General features: G+C 38.7%; 1 long non-coding RNA gene across 2 annotated transcripts in view; it reads left to right on the top strand.

Annotated features, from left to right (window-relative positions):
* LOC128887235 (uncharacterized) overlaps positions 1-17,457 on the top strand; it is a 145,621-nt gene that overhangs the window by 56,700 nt on the left and 71,464 nt on the right. For both annotated transcript variants that reach the window (XR_008459989.1, XR_008459990.1), the window contains exon 3: positions 3,318-3,373. This is a non-coding gene — a long non-coding RNA (uncharacterized LOC128887235). The remainder of the gene's footprint in view (positions 1-3,317; positions 3,374-17,457) is intronic.

The raw sequence follows: 17,457 nt of genomic DNA, 5'->3' as shown, positions 1-17,457 counted from the left end.
ATTCTTCCATATTGTTTGCATTTTGTAGGTTTTTGCACATTCAAAGTTTCTATAAATACATAAAGATCACCAGTCCAATTATCATTCAATATTATCCGTGGAATGGACTACAAAGAGTCTGATTCAATCAGATTCGAAGAAACTTTCTACGTACCTTTGCAAAGTGTACAATGTAGATTGTGAATATTTATTTCTGACGGAGGTATGTTATCCCAGGTGGATTGCAAATATGATTTTCGCTTTGTAGACTTTAAGCTTTTAAGCTTTATAATTATACATGATGAAGCTCTGATCGTAGCATTCATATATATATATATATTTTTTTTTTAATGATAAAGTGACGCTAGATTCGACAGGTTTCCCATTTTACAGTCTAGAATATCTCAAAAAGGAATTCAAAGTTAAAAGTTTTAATATCACTACGTTGCGATAATATGTTTTATTATCACGTTTAATTAATCCGTAGCAGTTCTGCAGCATTTTATTTTCAATTATACAATTCAGCTTCGTCGCGACACAATGCTCTAACGAGGATAACTGATCTCGCAAAAACGGAAACGTAGGATGACACTAACGATGGTTGAATCAAGGTTAATTGGGTCCAAGATGAACTTCGGACAAATGAACCGAACCGGTTACGTCATTATTAGTTACCAAAGACGTATTCGAGCAAGTACACATTAATTTTTCGCAGCTGTGTTTTTCTACGTGAGATTCGCGAGGAAAAATTTACTCGAATAACACAAGGAAGGTAGATCACGCTATTTGGAGAATTGCAGGCATGCTCGAATTAATCTTGTATTACTGCAAAAGGGTAGTTTATTAACCAAATGTTTTTAATATTTCATTTGACAGTCATTTGACAATTATTTGAGAGTACAGGCATCCGAAGAGGTTGAATCAATTTCTGTATGCATCGTTAACTCAATGATGATGCATTACTTACTCTTACCCTCCATACGATCTTTTAATACGCGTCCGACGTATTAAAAACGCATTATACCGAGTGGCTATACATTTTTCCCTCCGTCCTTAACGAATATTTATTATGAAAACTTGGCGGGACTTCCTCTTGCGCGCAGACGTTTATGGATGAAATAACAAAGGTAGAATCTTAACGATCGAAACGCTAAAAATGTTGCATCGTTCCGATGAAAAGCGTCCGAAAATGCTGCGTTTATCTAAAGGACGGTCATTTGCTCTTATAACGAGCAGTGAAATAATGCTTGTGAAAAATAATAGAATCTAGTGCAATCCAAAAACAATCGTTTTATTCGCAATAAGATATCGCTTACGTAAACCTTTATAGTCCAAATTATGTTTCTACGATAGAATCACTAGGAATAATTACTACGAAACTATATTTTAAGAATCGGTTTCATTTCTTGCTTTCGAACGATCCAATGTTAAGTTATCGTGTCAATAATGACAAAACAGGATAAATTTCACGTGGCTGTTATTAATGAAAAAAAAATGATTAAAGATGAAGAAGAAATATTTTCTTTATTGATTCAACATTATTATTATGATTCGACACTACTATTATGTATAAAGATATTGACACACCACAATTGTTTGTGATGTGAAATAAAATTTCTGAAACAAAATCAAATATCAAAAGTGTACATAATACATGACCACAGACTCGCGTGAACTTATAGAAGATTGAAAAGAACCCTGTGACAACCTCTACTGTACAGAATCGCCTGGAACCCGACCAGAGAATGAATCTCTATTCGTCTCTTCTTGGTCCTAACGTCATCGAAAAGTCGACGCGTCGACGCGAAGAGAAACGAAGTTTGAATGCGCAAACACTTACGAGCGACTGGTGGATTCGGTATTCGTCGGCTTTTCACGGCTGAGCAGCACCTGAGATTCTCGCGATTAAACAAATTTTAGCAGGAGCCGAGAGAGAGAGAGAGAGAGAGAGAGAGAGAGAGAGAGAACGCGCGAGAGCGTACTCAACAAGCGTAAGAGAGCTTAAATTTCATTCAAGACACTTGGCCGACTACGGAGGCCGAAAGCTCCAATTAACGCGGCTTTATCGAACTCTCCAGCGACAACGGAGCCCGAGTTGGTACACAAAGACGCAAACAGGCGTGTACACTGGGTAAACAGTGATCGAGGAGAGAGACGAAGGGAACCGAGCGGAAGCCAGCGAGAAAGGGAAAGAGAGGGACGCGTGAGATTCACATTCAGAAGCTTCATTTGAATAGAAATCAAGAACGCTCGGTCTTCAGCGAGAATGTTCGCGGAGGCCTGCGACAAAGCGTCGAAGTGCATCGATTTGCACTAATTATCGAAACGGTAATTGCTGTGAACAGGATCGCGAGCCGTCGAGGAGGTATTGTTGGTAGAGACTCGAGCGATCCACAGCCGCTAATCGAGCGTTGATGAAACGGAGTAAGCATCCTCGGGGATGAAGTTCGGTATTGTCTCTCGGGTTGACCCGATTTCTGTCAGTCAAGATGTTAAATAGATGCGCTATGAATCTAAGATCACTGGTAGCCCCGTTGTTGGGAACGAATACTTACTTACAAAGGAATTTCAATGAAAAACTGAAGGGTTGATGGCTCGTAATCGAGCAAAATCCCAGACAGATTTCTTACCGTCTGGCATAAACAAAAGTATGTTTATTCAGACGGCTCTCGAAGTTGAACAGTAATAATAATAGTCTGAGAGCCAGCGACGATTTCACTTGCGTCATTTTGAAATGAAAATAACCCTTTTTTTTATGAAAGTATAATAACTGACAATCGCGCGCAAAACGTCTGGCAATATTTTTTGTTGCCCACTAACATGCAATTAATCACTATACCAAAAATCAGCCATTTCAAAATGACGTAACTTCGTTTTTTTATTTCAAAATAGCTGCCAGACGATGGTTTTCGTCATCGTCAGTTATTATACTTTCACTAAAAAGGGGGTTATTTTCAGTTGAAAATGACGTAAGTAAAATGGTCGCTGTTAAACTGTAAACAGTAATGTATTTTCGGCTTTTTGATGAATTTTTAGGATTCGATGGTTCCTACTACATATCTGTACGAAATTTGAAAGAGTTTTGACGACATTTGGTCAAATTACAGAAATCTATATTTTAAAATATAATTCAGTTTCATATTGAATTTCATATTAAGCAATTTATATTACAAAATACAATTCAATTTCATATTGAATCTCATATTAAGCAATCTATATTTGAAAATACAATTCAATTTCATATTAAGCAATTTGTATGATAAAATACAATTGAATTCCGTATTAAATTTCATACTGAATTTCAACGTAAACTAATTTGGATATCTGTCTAATTCCAGATTGGCGACTCCCCATCTCGAGCAATCCATGGCGTCGAATTCTCACTTCCCAAAAGGTAAGTGGCCTCTGCAACCCGTAGCGTTCGAATTCGCACCGCCCTACGATCAAACAAAAATATGGTCGTTTTTTCCCTTCAATATTCGCTGGAACGCGGGCCACATCTGTTCCCCAATCACGAACGATGCCCTGCCGTAACGCGACCAGTTTGGTAATCTCGAATCAATTATTATCGATTCGAGCGTTCACAAATTCCCCAATCAGCGTTAGCAAAGGGTGCACCGGATTACCGGGGCAAACTGCCGTAATGCGGTCAGCATAATCCAACTAAAAACGGATATGTATCGGCATCAGGTGGGAATCGTCGCGAACCTGGCGTCGATTGCTCGCCGGTTGAGCAATGATAATTTGAAACAAGACAGAGACACGGCGACACCGAGTCGTTAATCAATATAAGCTGCTCGCATCAGCGCGACGCCATACCACTTTTCTGCGTTCGTTTCGACGTGGATTACCAAACGCAGCAATCGTATTATACGATACAGGAAATACGGGCAGTCCGCATGAAAAATTGAATCGAAAATGTGGAATAAACTTTTTCCATACGGTGCTTCGCGTTGGAGAAAAATGATTCTAACGATATTCGATTATTTCAGGTTATATATATTTACCAGAACAATGGATTATTGAATTAATGTTTAATGGATTCGTTCCTTCATAGTAGAGTAGAATTATACAGTTGCTCCATTAAATATTTAAACAAAATGGAACGTACATCATTATTTTCTGTATATACTTATTTCGAATGTTATTGAATTTTTTAGTAAGCAATCGATTAAGGCACTTGTGTACACTAGTTTACAGGTATACATAAAATTAACCCTTTGACTGCGGGACGATTTATGTTGGATATTCTAAGAGGCGTAGAGGTGCGAATTTAAAAAAAATATCAGCTTATAGGGAATGATAAGACGGAACTTTTTTATATTTACTGTTTATTCGTACGACGTTTCGTTTTCGAGATAAAAATTAAAAGCTTTTTCCTGAAATTCAATATTCGCAACGAATTTTTAATTTCTCAATTTTTAATTTCGAAAGTAAGCATCCTATGAATAAACTGTAAATATAAAAATATTTCGTTTCATCATCCCCTATAAGCTGCTATTTGTTAAAAATTGATTCAACGAACATAAACATTTCTCTGAGCCCATTTCTCGAGACCGTATATATACGTCCTTTACTGTCAAAGGGGTTAATCATTTTAATTAAGTAGTAATGTGTTCGAGTACTTTGTCGAGATGAATATTGAACCTAATTTTGTTCAAAGCTCACTGTGCTCAAATTTTGTACTGTTGGTAGTGGATTAAAATTTATTTAACACAATAATAATAGCAGTGGATAACGACTGAGTTACTGCAGTGATCGACACTGACATTGAATTTTCACTGACTGAACGAGTTCGCATTCCTCAAATAATTTTGTTTAAAAAGACAAATAAACAAACGCTAACTTCGAATGACAGAACCGTAGCAAAAATACCATCGAATAATGATGCATCAACTGAATAGTAACTGTTCTCTACACTATGAGAACACATCGCCCAAAGGGTTAAATAGAGTGGCACGTTCCGCAGCTATTTTTCCCAGATTTCAGGCTGGGGCCGCCCTCTGGTATAGTACACGATTCCACGTACGTAACATTTGTTTACCCCGATGAAATATGTTTTTCACGTAACAAGGGTAATTCGAGGGCAATTTAGAAAACGATTCGATGACAACGTACGCGGGATTATCTGTTGCTCGACCGACTTTTCGATGCGTGTTTTGCTCTCCATACCCTCCTCCTCCCCTCTGGACTTGGTTTAACGACTGTCAATTTTCGAGCAATTTCGCGATCCTCTTCAGGAACGCATTAGAACGCAATTACAATCTGTTTTTGCGCGGGATGGCAGAGGGCCTCCACGGGTGGCAATAAATTCACGTAGAAGTCGGCGAAGGCCTCGATGCTTCATCGTCAATAATACGTCGGTGTATTATCGATAATGCATCCGACTACAGTCGGTACGCGTAGGTGGCCAATCAACAACTAACTTTTTTCAGCAAAGACGCGAGGCAGAGGCGTGGGCACTTAATTGGATGATTGGCCCCGACGATATATCGTCGATAAATTGGCGCAAACCGAACAAACGATCGAGAGAAAAGAAAGGGAGGGACGGACCGGTGATCGAGTCTTCTTGGTAACGAGTAAAGTTCATTGCTACACGACGATAGTTCTTTCCTCCTTCCGCGGAACAAAAATTTGCTTGAATTCGCGTTTCTATCGGCAAGGGGAAGCTCCAACTATGGCCATGCGTAGATTAGATGCACATTAACGATTGAAAACAGTCATTGACAGTGTCGAAACTATTAATCATTTTCTTTATTTTTTATACGTGACTTCACGTCACTTCAGATTCATTACCTGGTTATGAAAGAGTTACGAAGATCTTTTTATTTTATACACTACATATCTACAACATCGATATTTCAAAACATATTTTGTCATTTTTATCTTACGATACAAATTTTCGATGTCCAGCTTCAGAATTGTATTATTTACGTCAGTAAAATATTTGCCGGTCGCGAATGTGTTAATTTGAAACTCGATGTACATTACAATGTACGTACACCAGGTCTGAAGACGTAACACGAACGACAAACAACATTGATGCATTTGTGTGGCGTCACTCCTGAAAATTTTAAGTGTTCATTCTCTCGCAAACAGCTACCAACACATACAATCTAACACAAACATTTGTATACCTTGTATTTTCTGCCATAAAGACAAATTTGATCGCATAATATTTAAATCGTATATTATATTTGAGATTTTATTTGTTACTTTCATTTTATTGAGTTTTGCATTATAAATAAAACTAGAAGTGACTTGTGGTCTAGATAATTACACACGTCGCTGTAGCAACGCCAATGGTGTGCAAAGGGTTAACAAAACCGTATCCGTGTGTTTCCACTGAAAGTAGCTTGACAGTTTCAGCAGGCATCACGTTAAGTTGACTGCCAGTAAAAGGATTAACCCCTTGCGGACTGACATTTTGGAGCACGAACGTTACAGAGGACGGGACAGTTTTGGAGCGTGTGACAGGAGTTAACACGTACCTAAACATTATTTTGTGCAATGTATAGACCTTAATTTAAATTAGCGAATCGTTATTCACGTGTTGAGAAATTTAATGTTCGAGGATTGGCTGGTGATTATTTATTAATCCTTTGCACTCTAGAGGTGACTCTCAGTCACCACTAGGTTTTCTTTAGGTTTCATTTCTTTGGAACTCGAAGTGCCAATAAAATGATTGTCGTTGAGGCAAAGGTGACCTGATTCTCAAATCTCAAATTAGAGATCTTAGCATTCGTGGCAATAGAATGCTAATAAAGCATCTCGAGTTGCTGGTAGATACCAGAAAAAAAGGCCTCGAGTGTAAAGGGTTAAGAATTTTCTCACGTGCCACCGAAGCGGGAGAAGTACAGTGGAGAGCGTACACTACGATCAGAGAGTTCTCCGAATTTCGAGATAAAACACATTGTTGTTAATTCTCGAGTGAATCGCCGAAGTGGGTCCAAGGTTCTCGTTAAGCCCATCTCCTCGAATCGATAGCTTCCCATTAGCGGACGGTTATAAAGGTTTCCTCGAACGGTTAGGAGCGGGATGGGACATTCGTCATCCAAGCCAAGTCGCGAAGGACGGCGGAAAATGGTCGAAGTCGATGATAATTACTGGGCAGAGGGTGGCAGGGGGCGAAGAAAAGAAATGATTGTTTTTGGCAGGGTGCGCGGGCGAGATGAACGCAGCGTGACTGTTGCTTTGAAACGGGGATGAATTGTAATTGGACGGAAATGGAATTCGGATAGTGCAGCTCTTCCTCTAACAGAGGGGGTGGGTGGAGAGAGAAAAAGAGACAGGTGTACGTGCACATGCGACTCGGCAAACAGAGAAACGAACAGAGAGGTAGAGCTGTGTAGGCCGAGAAGAAAAGAGGGAAAGTGGGGAAACGGTGCCAGGAGAGAGAACGACGGAATGATAGAGGGAAACGGGAGGGGTTGAGAGAGCCGACGCCAGTGGCCTGTAACTCTATGCTTCTCTGAGCTTCGATCAATAGACGCGGTACAACATTGAACCAAACGCAGCTGGCTAAAATAGTCTGTACAAGTTGCACGTTGCGGCGGCAGTTTTCCGAAAATCGACGCTCGTCGTGCACCAGGACCGCGAAGGGGATGATTAACACGACCGATTTTTCCTCCACGACTGATCACCGCGAGCGTTACCAGCCTCGAAGGGTTGGAGAACGCGGAAATCGGATTTCGGCAACGACTACCACCGTTCCTCCGTTCCTGTCGCTGGCTCACGGGCCCTAAACGCTTCATTTTTGGCTGCATTTCTCCTACCTCGAAACAGAGATCCGTTCCATTTGTGTAATTATTATACTTTAGCTCTTCGTTAGCGATGACGTCTCGGTACGAATGCTAAATGAACGTTAAATCGATAAATGGTTATTGCGGCGTTTTGGTGCGCGTTTATACTCGTTGGACCCCTTCAGGATAATTAAAATAGAAACACACGGTGAATAGTAGTTAAGAGTGTGACAGATAAATAATCACAGAAGTATATTGTATATATTTATATATATATATAAAGATATATGTACCATTTAAAGATTGATATTGCAATAAATAACTATTCGTGATAGCTCGATGAATTTGTGTAAACTTATTATAAATAAAAATAACGACAAGGTTGCATTAAGAAAAATTAATTTATTATTCAAATCTCTGCCATAACTTTGCTTACAACGTTATTTACTCTATAAATGTCCTCTTTGTATCGAATAACGTTTGTACAAATATTTTTTTGATTGCTTCATCTCCTCATAGAATATTTAAGCAAAATATCATACATATATAATATATGTATATACAGTTTATACAGATTACTGTACATATACATAAATATATAGTACTATATAAGGCGGCATAAGTCTTAGGCCGCCATATTAGGCTTGCATTACACTTAAATAAATCAATGTTAATCTAATAAATATAATATACATTTGTATATTATATATATATATATATATATATATATATTTTATAGGTATATAATTGCAGTGCATGACTATAGCACGACTAATACTTTTTTATATTTTTCATACTTTTTAGTAGGAATGGAAAAAATCAATTATATGAGCAGAAAGAATATGATAAATGACGAATTTTATATTAATCTTTTGAAAGTTGTTCTTACATGCGACACGAGGCAATCAAAACAGGAAATTGTTGCATAACTATAGCACCAATATAAATAAGCGATTTAGACAGTGAAGCATTTTTCAGGAGTTAAGTAATTTAACCATTCCTTCTTCGTTTCTACATAATATTTTCAAGAATTCAATCTTGATAGTTCCGACATTAATACGATTTTGTTTCATACCGAGTCAAAGTCCAAAACGTTTAAGAATACGTGTGGTGCTGTAGTCATGCTCTGCGAGTATATGCGAGTATAAAATATGTCCTACTTAAACATTGATATCCTTCAGCTTAATCGTCCGTAACATCCTAACTCGATGGAAAATGTCACACTCTCGGATGTTCCAATTAGGAGGTTTCCATGCAGGTCGTCGAGGTTTACGTTCTCAATTTCTCGTACAGCGAACGTAACCCAGGAGACCTCTGGCCGAGCCCGACATCGACGTCGCGCTTTCCTGCCTTCTTTTACTTTTTTAAACAATCCGCACGGACCGGCAACCAAGCGTGATCAGGGTTTTCGAGGTGCACTTTGTCTTCCTCCGCGGACAAAACGGTCAGACATTTCGAATTCACCGTCCCAGTAGCAATTCCATATGGGCACGCGCAACTTCTGCCAATCGAGTTCCGGTCAACTCTCGAATCGAATTACGTCCCCGTGCGGTCGTAGTTTTTCCGTCCGTGCATTTATTTACCGGATAAACGCGCCCGCTCGAGACGAACTCCGGCTACCAGCAAGAAATTCCGAGAAAATTCAGCCTCCATTAATTTATTCAATCGGAAAACGATCAACGACGTTTTTATTTTCTGTCCTCGTCGACCGATTCAATTGTTAGTACTAAATGCAAGGTTCGCGCGATTGTTCGAAACGTCGAACGAAGTCGTTCGTGGGTCCTTTGAAATTGTTTTAAACGACGACACTTAGACCAATATATTTTGTCAATCGTCGTAACAACAATTTTAATAATAGACTGGTATTAACAAAAGCAGGATTTAACATATAAAGTTGTTTATGTAGAATATTAAGTCATGCGACAAGTTTGTGCCGTAGACTGTATTAATATATTTAATAAAAAATTGTAGAAACTTTATAATGACGGTATAACGAACTCGCTAAAAAAGTGAGAATGATTAAATTTTTTAGTAACTCGTAAAGGTATGTTTCACATATTAATTGGAGTATAATAATGATCTGATGCTAATAATAAATTTGGATGTTGAATAATCATGATGAATCGAACGAATATAATTATATAGCGAAACACGTTTTCAATGACGAAGTTTAAAATTGCCTGAGAGACTATAAATATACTTAACCTATGCCCTGAAAAGTCCAGCATTATTCCAACAAATTACTATAAATACGATCTTGTATCCCATCAATAAACTGCGCCAAAGCACAACGTTGTCGCCCTGTTTTTACTCGTTGAACATTAAAATCAATATTCCATAGGGTTTGTGCTATCGAACTGCTGTTCGATATTGCTTCCACAGCAAACAAATTCGGTGTTCATATGGAACATTTGTTGATATTTCTATTCGACATTCGTTTTGCGATTATTTTCAACGATTTTTACTAGTTTTCACAAAACTTGTCAACTCGTCGAACTAGTATAACAACGCGAAGGTACCAAAGTGTGGTGTTAGACACGGAGTTGGGCAAATTCAATATTTGATGTTACTTTGACCAGCAGATTTCAGTGATTCATCTCGACAACAAAATATCGATAAATACATAAATTGATTGCACAGGTGTACAAAAATGAACCCTTTGCATTCGAGAGGCGACTCTCAGTCACCATTAGATTCCACAAAAGTTTTTAGGTTCAATTTCTTCGGAGCTCGACGTATCAATAAAATGATTATCGGTGAGTTAAAGATGATCTTGTTCTAAAATCTCGACAGCTTAGAACTCGTAGCAATAGAATGTTAAGAAACATCTCGAGTTGTTGGTAGATACTAGAAAAAAAGGTCTCGAGTGCAAATGGTTAATACACGCGGACATGGCGTTGCGTTAATTGGCCCCAATAGTAAATAGTATATTTACGAATACATACCATAGTCATATTTCAATGTAAAATTAAAAAATCAAAATACCACTTTACAGGTTTTTTTAAAAATGGACGAAACACAGTAACATGTTTGTTCGTTGACTAAGAAATCTGAAATTAACGTAGTAGTTTCATGGTTTATTTCTACGATAAAAATATCAGTTGAAACCAATCGATTGTCCTGTATGTATTTTCTTCTTAACTAAACACCGCTTCGACGTTCTTGTCGCCCTCAGGATATCAGCGCGATTAGCTTAGCACCGTTCGACTACGCGATAAGTTGAGGCACAGGAAATTAGAAGATAACTTACTAAAACTGCTTTCCGATCGATTCTTGCCAGCCCGGGGCCATTTGTGACGAAGCAGTTTCGTTCGAAAAAGGGACATCCATTACGCGTCATTTCGTCCCAAATAGCTTTCGAGGAACCCTCACTGAAATATGTTTTTACAAATCTCGAGCACTTAGTTGGATACTCTCCGACTTTCTGATTATAACGTTTAACTCGTGGAAGGCAGTAGCACCAGACGAATAAATAATTCTAGTTCGTATATTTTAAACAGTGGTTGGTTTATAAGTTTGACTATCGCACTTAATACACGCGTGTATATGGATTTTTACATGCTTTCTGACAGTGACAACAAGTTTAATGACAATCAAAATTATGAACATTAAGAACGAAGGTCTAAATGCTATTTTTAATGTTACTATTTAAATTACTTTTTAATAAATCATTTCAAAGGTGACCAAGCTCGGTTCGCACTACCTACGAATTTTTCTTATTTCTAATTTTACTTCTTTTAAGTACAATTATATATCTATACGAAAATATGTAAACATGACCTTAACACAACTTATTATTTATTACAAAAATATAAGAGAGATCTTTATTCGCATTTATTTAAATTTTCTTTCTTTCTTCATCCCAACTTTTCCACTTAAGAAAACAAATGAAAGGATTCTTTTCAAACGTTGTGGGTAACACATCGATAAAAAATAGGGGAGTTGTTACCAAAAATGTAAGTCACCGTAGAAAAGTGCATCCTATTGTGTAATCTTCTTCGATGGCCTCTCCTCTCCCTTATAGAGTGTTCCATCGACGCGTAACGCGAGGTATGAGGCGACGGGGGTGGTTAAGAGATGTTTTACGGCGCAGATTTATGCTGATGCCTTGAGACGAAGGGCGACGCGCAAATTGAACGAGCGTTTAGCGACGCTTCGTCGAGCGTGGCCAACTGCAGGGTCATGTCAATATTTAAATTAATCCTCGGTCAGCGCGCGATGTTCCGGTCTCTATCGTTGAATTATATTCTCTCCTGCGATCCTCTCGTCGCGGCCTCAACCTCGCGCAACCCTCCCTTTCTTCTATTAATTCCAGGATCCTCGATTCGCGTTTAAACCGTTGCGTTTTGCTCCAGATTCGCGCCATGCTTCTCGTTTTTTTCTTAGTTTATTCCATCGTAGATGTGTTGGTTTCCAGTTTCCATTATTGGTTGCGATAAGACAGCTAACATTAACACGTTGACTGCCGCGGGGGTCACCGGTGACCGACACTCGACTTGGCTACAGCGCCGTGGAGGCCACCGGTGACCGGCGACGGGACAAATAGTAAAAACACATAATTAGAGTAAATATCGATACTGATACAATTTTTAAATAATACCATTGTTAATACAAGGAATACAAGGAAAATATACGTATTTTTTTTTTGGTCACACTGCGATGAGTTACATTGAAACACGGAAGAATGCGTTTAGTCGTCTAAATTGTTAGCTCTCTGTAACGAAACTGTCGTCGAATGCAAAGGATTAACTCTTCCAACCGTCTAGGCACCTCACAAGATATCGCTTGGCGCGAGAAAGTAGTTGGGTCTTCAATTATTTCGAGGACCAATGAAGTATTACATCGTCGAAAATAATTTAGAAGGCCATCTAGGTTCGCGATTTTCGCGGAAGCCCTTCCGCGCCCCTTATCACGGTCACGTTAATGAAAAATTTCGCTCGATTTCCTACCCCGTCGTGCTCCCATCTCGAAAATGGATTTTCTTATTACCGATGGACGTTATGCATTTTAAAGGTGCCCCGGAATCGGTGCACGTGATCGGCCACTAAAAATAATGCGTTCGATCGCAGTCGGGACCAGAGGAAATCGTATTAAAATAGCCAGTGATTAACGACATCGTTCCTGGAGAAGGAAAGTGAAAAGAGTCGAGGGGAGGCAGAACGGGAAACGATGGAGAAGAAAGGTTTCCACGGCGTGGAAAGGCAGGAAAGATAGAATGCGGAACAGATTACGTTGTTGAAATAGGAATCCTCGAGTAACGAAGAAGACAGAATGGAAAAATTTGACGACTAACTCGCGAGTGTTCTGTAAAAATAGTGTAGCATGTACATAAATTACAAACAAGAGATATTATCCAACTGCATGGACAAGCATGATCTGAATAAAAATATTATCATTGGAATAAATAGTTAAGTAAAAACACTTTATTATTGATATTTTTGTTTGAGTGCCAAATAAATTGAAAAATGATACAGTTCTTGAGAATATTACAGATAACCCATGCACTATAAATTGTAAATACAATGACGACTAGGTACTTAAGATTGATTTTAAGAAACGAACAAAAAGCTTCTCTTATCGAACGCAATCCGGTGCTTTAAAGAGAAAAGGAACTGAAATTACTGAAATCGTCTCCATCACGCAGCTCTTCGCGTCCGTCTGCAAAATGAAACAACTGCCGAATAAAAATGGTCGTCGAAACCTGAATTTTGTTGCGTATTGTCAAGCTGTTGAATGAGAATGAATTTCGATCACGAAAGTAGCTGCAATCCCAATATTGCGATGCCTTTGTTTCCGAAGCTTTCAAAGGTATTGGAAAACGATGTGCATAAAAATTGTTCCACTGTCCGACTTTTTGTTGCGAAGTGCGCGAAAAAAGACGAATGAAAAATCTCGTCGGGGTACGCATTTAATAAAGTAAAAAATAACGCAGGTATCGAAATGAAGGCGATGGAAATAAATACACATCGGTAATTTAGCTGTCGAAAAAGAGAATGCAAGTGTACCAGACATCCAAACGAAATACAATCTTCCAAAGACCTGTGCACACTTTTGTAAAATAGTGCGACTCTCAAACACATCGACTATCGACGAGTTTTCGCATTTATTTCTATACGAAATACATGAATTAATTTGTAATAAGTATTGCGTTGCGTTCCATTCGAAACTTTGCATGTGTATTGAATCATTCATTAAATTATAATCCTTCGCTAGTTCTGTGGGTTTTAAATACTCATCGTGTACAAGGTGTTTCGGTAATAGGAAATTTAGAAAAATAATCACGAAACACGAAAGTGTACAGTGAGAGAAAGTTGAAATTATAAACAAAAGACAAATAAGAACAATTTGTATGAAAACTCCCTGTTGCATAATCATGAATAATAAAGAAGTCAGAAAATAGAACCTTTGGAATTTTTCAAATCGTCATCTTTTATGTTTTATATAGTTATTTTTTATTCGCAATCAGTTCCCATTATTTCGTCCATGTAGGTAGTAAATTATAAAACACGCTGTACAGAGGGTTTTACGTTAGAAAAATTAGACCGCGGAAGGAAATATGAAAAGTGTAAGCAGATTGTCGAGCAAACACGGTGTAGAAAGTGGGAAGCGCGGAAAAAGAAATTCTCGAGGGCGTCGTGACGGATGAACGTGTTGTGCCAACCGCGAGTTCATTGTGAATTCATCGAGGATTTTCCAAGTGATTTCCTCGGTTATGTCCGAGGGTTATGGTCGACCCTCGGCAAGCAACCGTGTCGTCGCAAGGGGCTTACAAGAGCAGACATTGTTAATTTAATATTTCATTTCGTTTTGTTTCCTTCGTCCTCCTAATGTCGCGTTCAACTCTTCTGGATTCGCTATGGATATACGCACGCACTCGGTAACGTGTAACGACGACTGCGATTGCGTGGCAACTTACCAGAAAACTTGACATATCCATTAGGTTGGTGCATATGAAATGTAATTTTTTTTTTTTTTTTTAGTGTTTGTTTCTTTCAGTTTTACTCTATTCAATCGTTCGCGTAATTTCTTCAACCCATTCACTGCCAAGCCAAGCGTTTTGCCTTGGCCACCAAGAGTTAATAGAGATGCGCAATCTAGGTTATTAACCCTTTGCACTCGAGGCCTTTTTTTCTGGTATCTGTCAGCAATTCGAGATGCTTTCTTAGGATTCTATTGTCACGAATGCTAAGCTTAGATCGACTTCCAACATGAGATCTCTAATTTGAGATTTGAAAATCATGCCACCTTTGCTTCAACAGCAATCACTTTATTGGCACTTCGAGTTCCAAAGAAATCAGACCTAAAGAAAACCTAATGGTGACTGAGAGTCACCTCTCGAGTGCAAAGGGTTAATTTGATAATAAAGCGTGATATTAAATTTATTGTTTTAAAAAGAAATTTTGCGATCTTCTTTCCCAATAATTCGTGACTCAAAAACTTATCCCTTGAGTAATTCCAATCAGTTTGAAGTACGAGACATCTCGTAGTTGCCAGTGAATGGGTTAAACGAGTATAAAAGGGGGTGAAAGTTGCTGAAAACATAAAAGTAGCATCTCTAAAGAATTCAGTATTTCCTCAGAAAATTTAAAAGTTTATTCTAAAAGCAAACTTGAATGGACATTCTTTATTCTATCTCGCGATCCATTACCCACGAGTCGTTTATTCCAAACATGCCCAAATCTGAAGGGGGACGTCGTCCTAAGCAACGATGGACTCGTCCATTCACAATCGCCCACCACCGATAATAACTACGTGTCGCGACCAGTATCGAGAAGGGTGCCAAGTTCGTAGTATGTTTTTTTTTTTTCATCGACCCTGGTGCATGGTTATGCATGACTGGCTTCGTCGAGTAACTATCGGAACACGGTTGAACGGGACCTCGCTAAACAAACTTTGACCTGTAAACACCGTTGTTAACGTCTAAAACTTGTGTTCCCAGTTGAAGTTCGGTCCGACTTGGTCTTCGAGCAAATAGTTATTACGAATCACCCGAAGGACTCCAATCCTTTGATTGTTCGCGAGCATCGCCACACCTGGTCCTAGGGTCAGTCAATAGTTGATCGGTAACTTGCTGTTGATCTTCCTTTCTTCGAGTTCATACTGTCTCGTTGTCAGGTGGCCGGGTCACGAGTTAGACGACGACGGAAATAAAATGTGGATTTTAAATGAACCATTCACTGCCAGGCAAATTTCAAGCGTTTTGCCTTGGGCGACAAGGTTTAATAGAGACGCGTAATCTAGGTTATTATTTTGATAATAAAGCGTGATATTAACCCTTTGCACTCGAAAGGTGACTCTCAGTCACTACTAGGTTTTCTTTAGGGTTAATTTCTTTGGAACTCGAAGTGTCAGTAAAATAAAGGTGACCTGATTCTCAAATCTTAAATTAAGGATCTCATTTTCGAAGTTAATCTAAGCTTAGCATTCGTGACAATCGCTAAGAAAGCATCTCGAGTTGCTGATAGATACCAGAAAAAAGGCCTCGAGTGCAAAGAGTTAAATTTGTTGTTTCAAAAAGAAAATTTACGATCTGATTTTGTAATTCGTTACTCAAAAGGCTATAAACTTATCCCTCGAGTAATTGCAATGAATTTGAACTACGTGACATTTCATAGTAGGCAGTGAATGAGATAAAATAAATAGAACTATTTACGATAGATCCAAAATAAATCAGTTCATATCAACAAATTGTAATTTTTACTTACTTAGTTTATTATTTATTGCTGTATAAATTGTCGTGTTGTTCGGTGTTAAGTTACACGGTTGTGTATAATTAGGATCCTTCTTCTTTAGGATTCTGATTTGGTTTGTATCTCGCACAGGTCACCGTCGTCCTTTCTATCCTCGATATAGCGTTTAGGGGAGAGAAGAGGAGACCTCGAGAGATGAAACTGATGATGTAGAAAATTTGAATGCCCAAAGAGTAGCAAAAGTGTCTTCCAGATGGAACGAAGGCTTGTGTGCCTTCACTATTAAGATCGAATTTAACATTCAGTTTCTAGAGGCCATTGTTTGTAAAAGTCTCAAACTATTTTATTCCTCAAAAATAGTCTCGCCTCACCCATGCCATAATCATGTCAACATACTTCCACGATTTATGCTCCTTAGAAAGGAATAACCAACAAAGGACGACGACAAAGTCTCATCGTACACGTTGCTAATTGAACCGAAAGAGTTTTGCCATTAGAAGTTTATTAAATAGAGAACTTCAGTTCGAAGAAGAACGGAACACCTACAGAGACAAAGTCCAATGGTACACGTTGCTAATTGAATCGGAAGAGTTTTGTCATTAGAAGTTTAAATAGAGAACATTTATTCGAAGAAGCTAAACAATTGACAAAATGTACTCGAACGAGGTACCTATCACCTTATAATCAGTTCCTCTTTCTGTTCGGTGCCTGGAACGCATTTCTGTTTATTTTACCGGTCGTAAATCTAGTATGGGATTGTATGGGAGCAGTTTCAGGCCCAATGGCGGGTCTTACGTATCGTGATATTCCAGGGATGCTTTCCAAGCATTCCTGGCTCGGTGGATGCCGGTCGTATTACGGTCTGACAGTAAAATTCCGAATTGCCAGGCTGCAGATTATCCGCGGTTAGTTGTACGATTATGATTAGTTGGATTCATAGATTCTCCGAGCCGTGGATATAACAGTCGACGGCAATCTGTATGGTAATACGGCTACCGGTTTTGGGCGGGTTCCACGACACCGTTCCGTGTATCTATGGAACTCCA

Source organism: Hylaeus anthracinus, unplaced genomic scaffold (genome assembly GCF_026225885.1).
Source record: "Hylaeus anthracinus isolate JK02 unplaced genomic scaffold, UHH_iyHylAnth1.0_haploid 11985, whole genome shotgun sequence".
NCBI classification, from domain to species: domain Eukaryota; kingdom Metazoa; phylum Arthropoda; class Insecta; order Hymenoptera; family Colletidae; genus Hylaeus; species Hylaeus anthracinus.
This window is presented reverse-complemented; position numbering and strand designations above follow the sequence as displayed.